Source organism: Camellia sinensis, chromosome 15 (assembly GCF_055761805.1).
Source record: "Camellia sinensis isolate YWXY chromosome 15, ASM5576180v1, whole genome shotgun sequence".
Classification (NCBI taxonomy): domain Eukaryota; kingdom Viridiplantae; phylum Streptophyta; class Magnoliopsida; order Ericales; family Theaceae; genus Camellia; species Camellia sinensis.
Window position 1 is genome coordinate 79,763,695 of NC_138975.1, and position 16,179 is coordinate 79,779,873.

A 16,179-nucleotide genomic window follows, 5' to 3' on the forward strand; every position below is an offset into this window, starting at 1 on the left:
TCAATCTACAATTTAAAATTTGAAATATCAATTAACATATAAAATGGGAGCTTCTATTTGCACACCTCCTATTCTCTCAATTCACACCATTATGGGAGCTTCTATTTGCACACACACATTCTACTCTGTGCACACACTTAATGATGATTATTTTTATTACAATTTTATTCCTAAGTAAAATTACTATTATGGACATCACACTCAATTCAAATAAACACATTTGGAAGTTGAATGTCGAAAAAATAAAAATCAAAATCAAAATTCTACTGTCGAAAAAAATGATAATTTTCGGAATGGTACTTCCGAACAAGTTGTTTATTTTTGCAATACTACTTCCAAACAAGTTATTTATTGCGAAGGATGTGCATAGAGTGTAATGGGTGTGTGCAAATAGAAGCTCCTCACCATTATCCCAATTTTTTTTAATTACCATTGTATCCTTTAATTAAATTACCTACACACCCCTTCCTCCGTTTCAACTCACCACCGCCGGCTACCACCTCCTCCCAACCCCGCGACCGCCGACTGCCACCTCCTCTAACCCCACCAGCACCGGTTGCTACCCCTCACCTCCAATAGCACCATTCCCACCCACCTCAACCCCACCACCGCCGGTTGCCATCTACCCCACTTCCACTGCCTCCCTCGCTGCCCTTTACCTTTGGTACCATCTTTCTTCTGCAACAACTCTCCAACGCCTCCTTTGGCGAACCCTTCCCATTGCGACCTCTTTTTCTCTTCTTCACTTGCTCGCTCTCTCTCTCTCTCTCTCTCTCTCTCTCTCTCTCTCTCTCTCTCTCTCTCTATTCGATTGATCATTCATCGATCTTAGTCAATCGCGAGGGTTGGGGGTGGCGGTCACTAAGGCTGCGGTAATGGCGAGGTGTGGTTGTAGAGGTGTCGGAGTGGGGCGGAATTGATGCAAGGAAGGGTTGAAGGAGTCTGAGGGAGGAACAGTGGTAGTCGGGATCGGTTGTGGAGGGTGGATGAGCGCGTGGGTGGGTCGCCGGATCTGGTGGTGGCTGGGTTGGGGGTAGGTAGGGTTAGGGTATTTTGGGCATAAAGGGTGTGAATTGAGAAAATATTAAAAAATGAAGATGGTGTGGAGGTGTGAACTAGAAATGGTGTGTATTGAGGTAAACTATGGTGTGTAAATAGAAGCTCGGCATACAAAGTACTATTTCATCAATCATGACCCATACTATCATAGATCTCATAAGCATTTAGGTTCTCTTAGGACAGAAAAAAATACCATACTTAATTATGAAAAAACCCAACGAAGAAGATAACCAAAACCATCGCGTGCAAGAAAAACACCGCTAGCCGCTAAGAAAATAGGGTACCTCATCCCGTAGGTGTAACGCCCTCAAAATAATAACATTAAACCCATCAGATAAGACAAGCATTTACATATAAACTAACCACATTCCTTTATTTCATTGAGTTTCATTACATAAGTATTACATGTTAACATCAAAACAAAATGCCCTACGGGCTTACAGCTTTCCAAGTTAACACTTGGTTTCAACAAAAGAGTACTAACTCGTTTACACATTAAGCCCTTGGCTTGAAGTTACATGTAATACATCAAAAGTAAAACAACTACACTATGTCCGCCTCTAGCCTCCCAAGCTATGTCCTTGGAGGTGGCATGCTTCCTGTACCTGAAAATGATATTCCCATATAGGGTGAGCCACAGCCCAGTAGAAATACACTAAACCAACCATGGACAATGACTAAAACATTAGCAATTGATAGTTGGTCAACACTGATACAATCACATAAATTACATATTTATGTCAACGACTTACAAGTCCCAATTACTTTTCATTTTCCCTTTTTCAACAGATAAGCATGCTAGCTCTATCATCATTTCCACAGATATGTATAAAAACTATATCTCACATTCAGATAAGCATAAAAGCTATATCCACATTCTCAACAGATATGTATATCAACAATATCCACAGATAAGCATACAAGCTGTATCCACACTTCACAAAGATAAGCATATGAGCTCTATCTTCACTTCTCTAGACAAGCATATGAGCTCTGTCTACGGAGTTCATCCCCTATCTCCTCCCAATACCTATCCGGTTTAGAGGTACATCCCCTATCTTCCCCTAAACCGCGGAGTACATCCCCTATCTCCTCCTATACACATAACGTATATAAACACATTGGTTCTATATACAATCACACAATACACACAATTAATGTATTCTATCAATCGTCAAGTTCCATGACACATTCCATTGATTAGTTTCCGTTTACCTAATCATCATGCATTGTCTACAACAATCTCGACTATCCTCCACCGATAGCCCAAAGCAGTTATTTCTAAAACAGAAAATAAATGCACAAATAGATATTCAATCAACATTTCATTTCCTCATTTCTCACCAATTAATTCTCCCAATTAATTAAATAATGTAATTAGGCCATTTTCCATAATTACCATTTCAACCCTTAGGTCCCATTTTCATCAATGATTCAACAATCATTCCATTTTTCTATGCCAAACATGCATCTAGGTTTATTATGAATAAAACCCCAACCTTTGTAAAATTACACAAAAGCCCCAAACCTTTACAAGATTACCAAACCAAGCCCAACATCTCAAAATACCAAAATTTAAAGACAAAACCCATAGAGAGGAGTAGGTTATCCCTACCTCAAATTCGGAGTCCCAAAGGAGAAGACGACAAAACCCAACGTGCTCCAAAACCCGAGATTTTCAGATTAAAATGAAGCCCTCGACGATCAACAACTTTTTTGTAAAGGCCAAAGGTGAGTAAATCACTCCTACTAGATCAAAACCTAGAGAGAAGGTAGAGTCTAGAGTGAGAGGCTCAACAATGGTGATTTTGGAAAAGTAAGAGAGAGAAGAGAAAGTGAAAAAGTGATTTGAAAAGTCACAATTTCGGGACTTAAACCCAGTCTTCCGCTCGAGCGTAAAACACCCCGCTCGAGCGGCCACTCACAGACTTCCGCTCGAGCGGCCAACCTTCCGCTCGAGCGCAGAATGCACTCGCCCAGCACTTTTGCAGAACCAGGCCTCCGTTCGAGCTCCCAACCCTACGCTCGAGCTCACAACACTGCACAACAAGATACTGGATGGATGTATTATCCGCTCGAGCGCCAACACCTCCGCTCGAGCGTACAGGCCAAAAATCTGGGCAACTAGTTTTGGTTTCTAAACTCAACCAACCTGTAACCAACCCGCCCAACACATCCTATAACTCAAATACAAAGTAAGAAAGGATGTAAACAAGATAATAAACAACTACCAACATCCACGGATACATGTCCGGATCACTGTACAACAAGGGTAAACCCGGGATCGCTATAACCTCCCCCCCTTAAAGAATTTCGTCCCCGAAATTAAGCACAAGTTTTCAAAAACAGGTTTTCCTCCATTTTTAAACAATGTTACATTTTTAACATTCAACAATTCGACCCATTACCGGTCATCCCATCTCTTATCAAGAGGCATTTCACAATATGTAAACAACATATGTACTTTCAACATGCATTAACATTATGCATTATCTTTCCAATTTCAACAATACATTCAACACATAAAGTGTCACATTCAACTTCCCTATGAGGCAAGTTCCAAAACATACTTCCAATAAACCAAACATTTTCAATGTTTCACAACTTAAGACATATATAAAAGTTCTCAAGTTTAACAACATATCAAAATGTAAATACAAGATTACATATCAACAAACAAGTCCGGATATTTCTCGCGGACTTCCAACTCGTGTTCCCAAGTGGCCTCCTCCACTCCGTGATGTTTCCACAAGACTTTCACCAAAGGAATGGTCTTACCACGCAGGACCTGATCCCGCCTATCCAAGACCCGAACCGGTCTCTCCTCATACGAGGCATCCTCATCTACCTCTAAATCGGTCCAATCCAACACATGTGATGGATCTGGCTCATACTTCCGAAGCATACTCACATGAAACACGTCATGCACTCCGGACAACTGCGGCGGTAAGGCTAACCGATAAGCAACCTCGCCTATCTTCTCAAGGATCTCAAAAGGACCAATAAACCGAGGGGATAACTTCCCACTCTTCCCAAACCTCATCAAACCTCGTCTAGGTGATATCTTCAGAAAGACATGGTCACCTACCTCAAACGCCAAAGGCCTCTTCCTACGGTCAGCATAAGATTTCTGCCGACTCTGGGCTGTAACAAGCCTCCTACGGATAAGCTCAACTTTCTCCGTCGTCTCCCTAACCAACTCCGGACCCAACAAAGGTGCATCACCCACCTCGGCCCAACAAACTGGAGACCTACACGGTCGGCCATACAAGGCCTCAAACGGTGCCATACCGATGCTAGACTGAAAACTGTTGTTGTAGGCAAACTCTACCAATGGCAAGTGCCTCTCCCACGTCCCACTGAAATCCAGGACACAACCCCGAAGCATATCCTCGAGGATCTGAATAGTACGCTCGGACTGCCCGTCAGTCTGCGGATGATAGGCCGTACTAAAGGTCAACTTAGTGCCCAAGGCACTCTGCCAACTCTGCCACAACCTGGCAGTAAAACGAGGATCTCTATCTGAGACGATCGTCACTGGGACCCCGTGCAACCTCACTATGTCCCGAACATACAAGTCGGCAAGATGATCTACTGAATCTCTCACGCGCATAGGAATGAAGTGCGCCGACTTAGTCAACCGGTCTACAACCACCCAAATAGCATCACTACCCCGCTGAGTCCTCGGAAGACCTACAACGAAGTCCATAGTGACATGCTCCCACTTCCACTCGGCAATAGGCAAGGGTTGTAACAAACCCGCTGGCCTCTGATGCTCGGCCTTCACTTGCTGGCAAGTAAGGCACTTCGATACAAAAACAGCCACATCTCTTTTCATACCCCGCCACCAAAACTGGCGACCCAAATCCTGATACATTTTAGTACCTCCCGGATGCACCGCAAGGCGCAAATGATGAAACCCTCGGAGTACTTCCTCTCGACAGGACTCCGGTACGAACAAACGGTCACGGTATCTCACACTCAAGTCGGGATATACCGTCAAACCCTTCTCAACTTTCCCACTGGAGATCTTCTCTCGGAGGGATTCTACCTCAAGGTCACCTCTCTGTGCCTCTAACACTCTAGTCACAAGTGTAGGCTGCACCACGACAGAAAACAAGGCCGCAGCCTCAACAGATTCGCCCAGTAGCAAATCAAACTCGCCAAGTGCTCCCAACATCTCCCATTCCCGGATGGCTATACAAGCTACATCACTAATGGATTTCCTACTAAGGGCATCGGCCACAACATTGGCCTTTCCCGGATGATAATGCAACTCAAAATCATAATCCTCGATGAACTCCATCCATCTCCTCTGCCTCAGATTCAAGTCTCTCTGTGTAAACAGATACTTCAAACTCTTGTGATCCGAGAATACCTCGAACCTCTCACCATAAAGGTAGTGCCTCCAGATTTTCAAGGCAAAGATCACAGCTGCTAACTCTAGATCGTGTGTGGGGTAATTCCTCTCGTGTATTTTCAACTGACGTGAGCCATAAGCTACCACTTTCCCCTCTTGCATCAACACACAACCCAAACCCTCTCGTGAAGCATCACAATAAACCGCATAACCCAACCCTCTCTCTGGAATAATCAACACCGGAGCAGTGGTCAATCTAACTTTCAGCTTTTGAAACGACTTTTCACAAGTCTCACTCCACACAAACTTGACTCCCTTCCGAGTCAGTCTAGTCAACGGTGACGCTAACCTGGAGAAATCCTTCACAAACCGACGGTAATACCCAGCCAATCCTAGAAAACTGCGGATCTCAAACACACTCTTAGGCTGTGCCCAATCTTGCACTGCCTCAACCTTGGATGTATCAACAGACACCCCTTCCCCGGATACCACGTGGCCTAAGAATTTGACTTCCCTCAGCCAGAATTCACACTTCCCAAACTTGGCATACAGCCTATGGGCTCTAAGTAACTCAAGCACCACTCTCAAGTGTGCCTCGTGCTCCTCCTCAAAAGACGAATAGATAAGGATATCGTCCACGAAAACAACCACAAATCGGTCTAAGAACTCCCGGAAAATCCGGTTCATCAAGTCCATAAAGACTGCCGGTGCATTGGTAAGCCCGAATGGCATCACCAGAAACTCATAATGGCCATACCGCGTACGGAATGCCGTCTTAGGAATATCTTCCTCCCTGACCCTCAACTGATGGTAACCCGATCTCAAGTCTATCTTAGAGAAACAACGGGAACCCTTCAACTGGTCAAACAAATCATCTATACGGGGCATAGGGTACTTATTCTTAACCGTAGCCCGATTCAACTTCCGATAGTCAATACACAATCTCAAGGCACCATCTTTCTTTTTAACAAAGAGGGCCGGCGCTCCCCACGGCGAAACACTAGGGCGAACAAAGCCCTTATCGAGCAATTCCTGGAGCTGAACTTTCAACTCAACCAACTCTGCTGGAGCAAAACGGTAAGGTGCCATAGAAATCGGCGCCGTGCCGGGCACTAAATCAATAGAGAACTCTATCTCTCGGTGAGGTGGCAAACTAACAAGATCTTCGGGAAAGACATCCGAATACTCACAAACCACCCTCAGCAACACGACCTGGGTCTCAGCACACTCACTACTCTCAAAGCTAGCAAGTAGACCCCTAAGCTCACTTCGCCCTCGCGAATCACACCCCGGTGGCAAAACACTACCAACCCGGTCTCCCAAGAAATGGAACCACTCCCCGCTCAAGGTACACAAAGTAACCCTCTGGCGGTAGCAATCAATAACAGCCCGGTATGACGATAACCAGTCCATACCCAAAATAACATCAAAACCCTTCATGGGCATGACAACAAACGGAAAAGGAAGCCTATAGTCGGCGACCTCTATATCACATCCTCTAACACCCTGTTTCAGAATCAACTCACCACCCAAAGGCGATACCACACAAATAGGAGATGCTAACTGTGCTAACTCCAATTCCAAAACAGATGCAAATGCAGCAGATACAAAAGAATGAGATGCACCCGTGTCTATCAACACATTAGCAACTGAGTTGCAAAACAGAAAAGTACCTCTCACTACTGATGGAGCCGGTACTAAATCCTGCGCGGTAACAGCATACACGCGCCCCGTAGGCCGCTGGTCTACCTGCTCACCTCTCGGAGCAAAAGACTACTGCACAGACTGGGATGACGAAGCTCCCGGATTGGCCCTCGAGGCCTGCACAGACTGAGCTGGCTGAAAACCCTGCGTCTGCCTAGAACCAGACGCTCCCGAAGTGGCACTCAACTGTGGGCAAAACCTCTTCATGTGCCCAGGCTGTCCACACTGATAACAAGTCAAGAGCTGCCCCCTGCCCAAACTCTGACTCTGCGGTCTAGCTGAAGAAGAAGCAGCTTTCTGACCCCCACCCTTCTGCGGGCAAACAGATACCTTGTGACCCAGCTGGCCACACTTGTAACAGGTGAAATCCCCCTGACCACCTCTCCCGGAGCCTGCACTTGGCACTGGGAAGGTCGATCTAGCAACACCACCCTGCGACTGCTGAGGGTTAGAACCCCTCTGCCTCCTGCCATCCGTCTGACTATCTTGGCTCCTCTTGGAGCCTCTCTGACTCTCATCCTCCTCCTGCATCATAAGCTCCATATGAGCTGCAGCGTCCACTAGGTGTCTATACTCTCGAATATAAGACCCACCAATTCTCAACTTGAGGCCCCGCCTCAACTTCCGCTCAAACTCATAGCAACGGCGTTCCTCAGACGCCACCAGTTCAGGTGCAAACCTAGACAGACTGGTAAAAGTAGCCTCAAACTCGGCCACTGACAAGCCCTGCTGACTAAGCCGGCTAAACTGATCCCTCAGCTTTTCCCTAGCTGCTGCAGATAAAAACCTCTCCTGAAAAGCATTCACAAACGCCTCCCAAGTACCACCAACACGAGCTTTCTCGTACTTCCACCATTGACCCGCATCTCCCTTCAGTTGGAAGGATGCCAAGGTCACTTTCAGTGCTCCGTCCTCGATGCCAAGCATCTCAAACGTCTTCGTTGTCTGTTCGAGCCATTCATCTGCCTTAAGCGGCTCTTTAGGATCCCCGATAAACTCGTCCGGATTACACCGGAAGAACTCCCTCTTCAAGAAGGAAGGCCCTGTCTCAGCTGCCTGATTCCCAGCTCTAAGAATACCCAAAGCTCCTGCTATCTCTCTGGCCAAGGCACCCATAGCCTGCTGACCCACTGGCTCGGCCACATTGGCCTGACCAACCCCCTCCTGTACTGCCGGAATCTCACCCGGTAACGGCGCTTCCTGCCTCGCAGGTCTACCACGCCTAGCACCTCTTCCTCGTCCTGACATCCTAATAAAGGCAACACAGAACGTTAGCACATTCATAAATGTGCCGAAACTAAACACTCACGTCCTAATGCATGGACAACTGTAATTCACTCCACATAAGCACATAAACACATAAGCACTTACGAACTTCATTTCCGGATAATGATAGTCCCGAGACGTTACTAGAGTTCCGGTTAGAAACAGCATTGATCAAGTGCTTTTCCAACAAGACTCCCAGAAACTCAAGGATCCAATCAATATCCTAGAAATTAAATCCCATACCCACATAGTCACATAAGCATGTCATCAAATAAACACATAGCATATGGTACTACATCTACGTCTCTATCAAGCGAGACAAACCCATTGTGATCCTAATCACTTCCCACGTACCCAAAGTATTCAAACCCGGTACGCTCTGATACCAAGTTGTAACGCCCTCAAAATAATAACATTAAACCCATCAGATAAGACAAGCATTTACATATAAACTAACCACATTCCTTTATTTCATTGAGTTTCATTACATAAGTATTACATGTTAACATCAAAACAAAATGCCCTACGGGCTTACAGCTTTCCAAGTTAACACTTGGTTTCAACAAAAGAGTACTAACTCGTTTACACATTAAGCCCTTGGCTTGAAGTTACATGTAATACATCAAAAGTAAAACAACTACACTATGTCCGCCTCTAGCCTCCCAAGCTATGTCCTTGGAGGTGGCATGCTTCCTGTACCTGAAAATGATATTCCCATATAGGGTGAGCCACAGCCCAGTAGAAATACACTAAACCAACCATGGACAATGACTAAAACATTAGCAATTGATAGTTGGTCAACACTGATACAATCACATAAATTACATATTTATGTCAACGACTTACAAGTCCCAATTACTTTTCATTTTCCCTTTTTCAACAGATAAGCATGCTAGCTCTATCATCATTTCCACAGATATGTATAAAAACTATATCTCACATTCAGATAAGCATAAAAGCTATATCCACATTCTCAACAGATATGTATATCAACAATATCCACAGATAAGCATACAAGCTGTATCCACACTTCACAAAGATAAGCATATGAGCTCTATCTTCACTTCTCTAGACAAGCATATGAGCTCTGTCTACGGAGTTCATCCCCTATCTCCTCCCAATACCTATCCGGTTTAGAGGTACATCCCCTATCTTCCCCTAAACCGCGGAGTACATCCCCTATCTCCTCCTCTACACATAACGTATATAAACACATTGGTTCTATATACAATCACACAATACACACAATTAATGTATTCTATCAATCGTCAAGTTCCATGACACATTCCATTGATTAGTTTCCGTTTACCTAATCATCATGCATTGTCTACAACAATCTCGACTATCCTCCACCGATAGCCCAAAGCAGTTATTTCTAAAACAGAAAATAAATGCACAAATAGATATTCAATCAACATTTCATTTCCTCATTTCTCACCAATTAATTCTCCCAATTAATTAAATAATGTAATTAGGCCATTTTCCATAATTACCATTTCAACCCTTAGGTCCCATTTTCATCAATGATTCAACAATCATTCCATTTTTCTATGCCAAACATGCATCTAGGTTTATTATGAATAAAACCCCAACCTTTGTAAAATTACACAAAAGCCCCAAACCTTTACAAGATTACCAAACCAAGCCCAACATCTCAAAATACCAAAATTTAAAGACAAAACCCATAGAGAGGAGTAGGTTATCCCTACCTCAAATTCGGAGTCCCAAAGGAGAAGACGACAAAACCCAACGTGCTCCAAAACCCGAGATTTTCAGATTAAAATGAAGCCCTCGACGATCAACAACTTTTTTGTAAAGGCCAAAGGTGAGTAAATCACTCCTACTAGATCAAAACCTAGAGAGAAGGTAGAGTCTAGAGTGAGAGGCTCAACAATGGTGATTTTGGAAAAGTAAGAGAGAGAAGAGAAAGTGAAAAAGTGATTTGAAAAGTCACAATTTCGGGACTTAAACCCAGTCTTCCGCTCGAGCGTAAAACACCCCGCTCGAGCGGCCACTCACAGACTTCCGCTCGAGCGGCCAACCTTCCGCTCGAGCGCAGAATGCACTCGCCCAGCACTTTTGCAGAACCAGGCCTCCGTTCGAGCTCCCAACCCTACGCTCGAGCTCACAACACTGCACAACAAGATACTGGATGGATGTATTATCCGCTCGAGCGCCAACACCTCCGCTCGAGCGTACAGGCCAAAAATCTGGGCAACTAGTTTTGGTTTCTAAACTCAACCAACCTGTAACCAACCCGCCCAACACATCCTATAACTCAAATACAAAGTAAGAAAGGATGTAAACAAGATAATAAACAACTACCAACATCCACGGATACATGTCCGGATCACTGTACAACAAGGGTAAACCCGGGATCGCTATAACCTCCCCCCCTTAAAGAATTTCGTCCCCGAAATTAAGCACAAGTTTTCAAAAACAGGTTTTCCTCCATTTTTAAACAATGTTACATTTTTAACATTCAACAATTCGACCCATTACCGGTCATCCCATCTCTTATCAAGAGGCATTTCACAATATGTAAACAACATATGTACTTTCAACATGCATTAACATTATGCATTATCTTTCCAATTTCAACAATACATTCAACACATAAAGTGTCACATTCAACTTCCCTATGAGGCAAGTTCCAAAACATACTTCCAATAAACCAAACATTTTCAATGTTTCACAACTTAAGACATATATAAAAGTTCTCAAGTTTAACAACATATCAAAATGTAAATACAAGATTACATATCAACAAACAAGTCCGGATATTTCTCGCGGACTTCCAACTCGTGTTCCCAAGTGGCCTCCTCCACTCCGTGATGTTTCCACAAGACTTTCACCAAAGGAATGGTCTTACCACGCAGGACCTGATCCCGCCTATCCAAGACCCGAACCGGTCTCTCCTCATACGAGGCATCCTCATCTACCTCTAAATCGGTCCAATCCAACACATGTGATGGATCTGGCTCATACTTCCGAAGCATACTCACATGAAACACGTCATGCACTCCGGACAACTGCGGCGGTAAGGCTAACCGATAAGCAACCTCGCCTATCTTCTCAAGGATCTCAAAAGGACCAATAAACCGAGGGGATAACTTCCCACTCTTCCCAAACCTCATCAAACCTCGTCTAGGTGATATCTTCAGAAAGACATGGTCACCTACCTCAAACGCCAAAGGCCTCTTCCTACGGTCAGCATAAGATTTCTGCCGACTCTGGGCTGTAACAAGCCTCCTACGGATAAGCTCAACTTTCTCCGTCGTCTCCCTAACCAACTCCGGACCCAACAAAGGTGCATCACCCACCTCGGCCCAACAAACTGGAGACCTACACGGTCGGCCATACAAGGCCTCAAACGGTGCCATACCGATGCTAGACTGAAAACTGTTGTTGTAGGCAAACTCTACCAATGGCAAGTGCCTCTCCCACGTCCCACTGAAATCCAGGACACAACCCCGAAGCATATCCTCGAGGATCTGAATAGTACGCTCGGACTGCCCGTCAGTCTGCGGATGATAGGCCGTACTAAAGGTCAACTTAGTGCCCAAGGCACTCTGCCAACTCTGCCACAACCTGGCAGTAAAACGAGGATCTCTATCTGAGACGATCGTCACTGGGACCCCGTGCAACCTCACTATGTCCCGAACATACAAGTCGGCAAGATGATCTACTGAATCTCTCACGCGCATAGGAATGAAGTGCGCCGACTTAGTCAACCGGTCTACAACCACCCAAATAGCATCACTACCCCGCTGAGTCCTCGGAAGACCTACAACGAAGTCCATAGTGACATGCTCCCACTTCCACTCGGCAATAGGCAAGGGTTGTAACAAACCCGCTGGCCTCTGATGCTCGGCCTTCACTTGCTGGCAAGTAAGGCACTTCGATACAAAAACAGCCACATCTCTTTTCATACCCCGCCACCAAAACTGGCGACCCAAATCCTGATACATTTTAGTACCTCCCGGATGCACCGCAAGGCGCAAATGATGAAACCCTCGGAGTACTTCCTCTCGACAGGACTCCGGTACGAACAAACGGTCACGGTATCTCACACTCAAGTCGGGATATACCGTCAAACCCTTCTCAACTTTCCCACTGGAGATCTTCTCTCGGAGGGATTCTACCTCAAGGTCACCTCTCTGTGCCTCTAACACTCTAGTCACAAGTGTAGGCTGCACCACGACAGAAAACAAGGCCGCAGCCTCAACAGATTCGCCCAGTAGCAAATCAAACTCGCCAAGTGCTCCCAACATCTCCCATTCCCGGATGGCTATACAAGCTACATCACTAATGGATTTCCTACTAAGGGCATCGGCCACAACATTGGCCTTTCCCGGATGATAATGCAACTCAAAATCATAATCCTCGATGAACTCCATCCATCTCCTCTGCCTCAGATTCAAGTCTCTCTGTGTAAACAGATACTTCAAACTCTTGTGATCCGAGAATACCTCGAACCTCTCACCATAAAGGTAGTGCCTCCAGATTTTCAAGGCAAAGATCACAGCTGCTAACTCTAGATCGTGTGTGGGGTAATTCCTCTCGTGTATTTTCAACTGACGTGAGCCATAAGCTACCACTTTCCCCTCTTGCATCAACACACAACCCAAACCCTCTCGTGAAGCATCACAATAAACCGCATAACCCAACCCTCTCTCTGGAATAATCAACACCGGAGCAGTGGTCAATCTAACTTTCAGCTTTTGAAACGACTTTTCACAAGTCTCACTCCACACAAACTTGACTCCCTTCCGAGTCAGTCTAGTCAACGGTGACGCTAACCTGGAGAAATCCTTCACAAACCGACGGTAATACCCAGCCAATCCTAGAAAACTGCGGATCTCAAACACACTCTTAGGCTGTGCCCAATCTTGCACTGCCTCAACCTTGGATGTATCAACAGACACCCCTTCCCCGGATACCACGTGGCCTAAGAATTTGACTTCCCTCAGCCAGAATTCACACTTCCCAAACTTGGCATACAGCCTATGGGCTCTAAGTAACTCAAGCACCACTCTCAAGTGTGCCTCGTGCTCCTCCTCAAAAGACGAATAGATAAGGATATCGTCCACGAAAACAACCACAAATCGGTCTAAGAACTCCCGGAAAATCCGGTTCATCAAGTCCATAAAGACTGCCGGTGCATTGGTAAGCCCGAATGGCATCACCAGAAACTCATAATGGCCATACCGCGTACGGAATGCCGTCTTAGGAATATCTTCCTCCCTGACCCTCAACTGATGGTAACCCGATCTCAAGTCTATCTTAGAGAAACAACGGGAACCCTTCAACTGGTCAAACAAATCATCTATACGGGGCATAGGGTACTTATTCTTAACCGTAGCCCGATTCAACTTCCGATAGTCAATACACAATCTCAAGGCACCATCTTTCTTTTTAACAAAGAGGGCCGGCGCTCCCCACGGCGAAACACTAGGGCGAACAAAGCCCTTATCGAGCAATTCCTGGAGCTGAACTTTCAACTCAACCAACTCTGCTGGAGCAAAACGGTAAGGTGCCATAGAAATCGGCGCCGTGCCGGGCACTAAATCAATAGAGAACTCTATCTCTCGGTGAGGTGGCAAACTAACAAGATCTTCGGGAAAGACATCCGAATACTCACAAACCACCCTCAGCAACACGACCTGGGTCTCAGCACACTCACTACTCTCAAAGCTAGCAAGTAGACCCCTAAGCTCACTTCGCCCTCGCGAATCACACCCCGGTGGCAAAACACTACCAACCCGGTCTCCCAAGAAATGGAACCACTCCCCGCTCAAGGTACACAAAGTAACCCTCTGGCGGTAGCAATCAATAACAGCCCGGTATGACGATAACCAGTCCATACCCAAAATAACATCAAAACCCTTCATGGGCATGACAACAAACGGAAAAGGAAGCCTATAGTCGGCGACCTCTATATCACATCCTCTAACACCCTGTTTCAGAATCAACTCACCACCCAAAGGCGATACCACACAAATAGGAGATGCTAACTGTGCTAACTCCAATTCCAAAACAGATGCAAATGCAGCAGATACAAAAGAATGAGATGCACCCGTGTCTATCAACACATTAGCAACTGAGTTGCAAAACAGAAAAGTACCTCTCACTACTGATGGAGCCGGTACTAAATCCTGCGCGGTAACAGCATACACGCGCCCCGTAGGCCCCTGGTCTACCTGCTCACCTCTCGGAGCAAAAGACTACTGCACAGACTGGGATGACGAAGCTCCCGGATTGGCCCTCGAGGCCTGCACAGACTGAGCTGGCTGAAAACCCTGCGTCTGCCTAGAACCAGACGCTCCCGAAGTGGCACTCAACTGTGGGCAAAACCTCTTCATGTGCCCAGGCTGTCCACACTGATAACAAGTCAAGAGCTGCCCCCTGCCCAAACTCTGACTCTGCGGTCTAGCTGAAGAAGAAGCAGCTTTCTGACCCCCACCCTTCTGCGGGCAAACAGATACCTTGTGACCCAGCTGGCCACACTTGTAACAGGTGAAATCCCCCTGACCACCTCTCCCGGAGCCTGCACTTGGCACTGGGAAGGTCGATCTAGCAACACCACCCTGCGACTGCTGAGGGTTAGAACCCCTCTGCCTCCTGCCATCCGTCTGACTATCTTGGCTCCTCTTGGAGCCTCTCTGACTCTCATCCTCCTCCTGCATCATAAGCTCCATATGAGCTGCAGCGTCCACTAGGTGTCTATACTCTCGAATATAAGACCCACCAATTCTCAACTTGAGGCCCCGCCTCAACTTCCGCTCAAACTCATAGCAACGGCGTTCCTCAGACGCCACCAGTTCAGGTGCAAACCTAGACAGACTGGTAAAAGTAGCCTCAAACTCGGCCACTGACAAGCCCTGCTGACTAAGCCGGCTAAACTGATCCCTCAGCTTTTCCCTAGCTGCTGCAGATAAAAACCTCTCCTGAAAAGCATTCACAAACGCCTCCCAAGTACCACCAACACGAGCTTTCTCGTACTTCCACCATTGACCCGCATCTCCCTTCAGTTGGAAGGATGCCAAGGTCACTTTCAGTGCTCCGTCCTCGATGCCAAGCATCTCAAACGTCTTCGTTGTCTGTTCGAGCCATTCATCTGCCTTAAGCGGCTCTTTAGGATCCCCGATAAACTCGTCCGGATTACACCGGAAGAACTCCCTCTTCAAGAAGGAAGGCCCTGTCTCAGCTGCCTGATTCCCAGCTCTAAGAATACCCAAAGCTCCTGCTATCTCTCTGGCCAAGGCACCCATAGCCTGCTGACCCACTGGCTCGGCCACATTGGCCTGACCAACCCCCTCCTGTACTGCCGGAATCTCACCCGGTAACGGCGCTTCCTGCCTCGCAGGTCTACCACGCCTAGCACCTCTTCCTCGTCCTGACATCCTAATAAAGGCAACACAGAACGTTAGCACATTCATAAATGTGCCGAAACTAAACACTCACGTCCTAATGCATGGACAACTGTAATTCACTCCACATAAGCACATAAACACATAAGCACTTACGAACTTCATTTCCGGATAATGATAGTCCCGAGACGTTACTAGAGTTCCGGTTAGAAACAGCATTGATCAAGTGCTTTTCCAACAAGACTCCCAGAAACTCAAGGATCCAATCAATATCCTAGAAATTAAATCCCATACCCACATAGTCACATAAGCATGTCATCAAATAAACACATAGCATATGGTACTACATCTACGTCTCTATCAAGCGAGACAAACCCATTGTGATCCTAATCACTTCCCACGTACCCAAAGTATTCA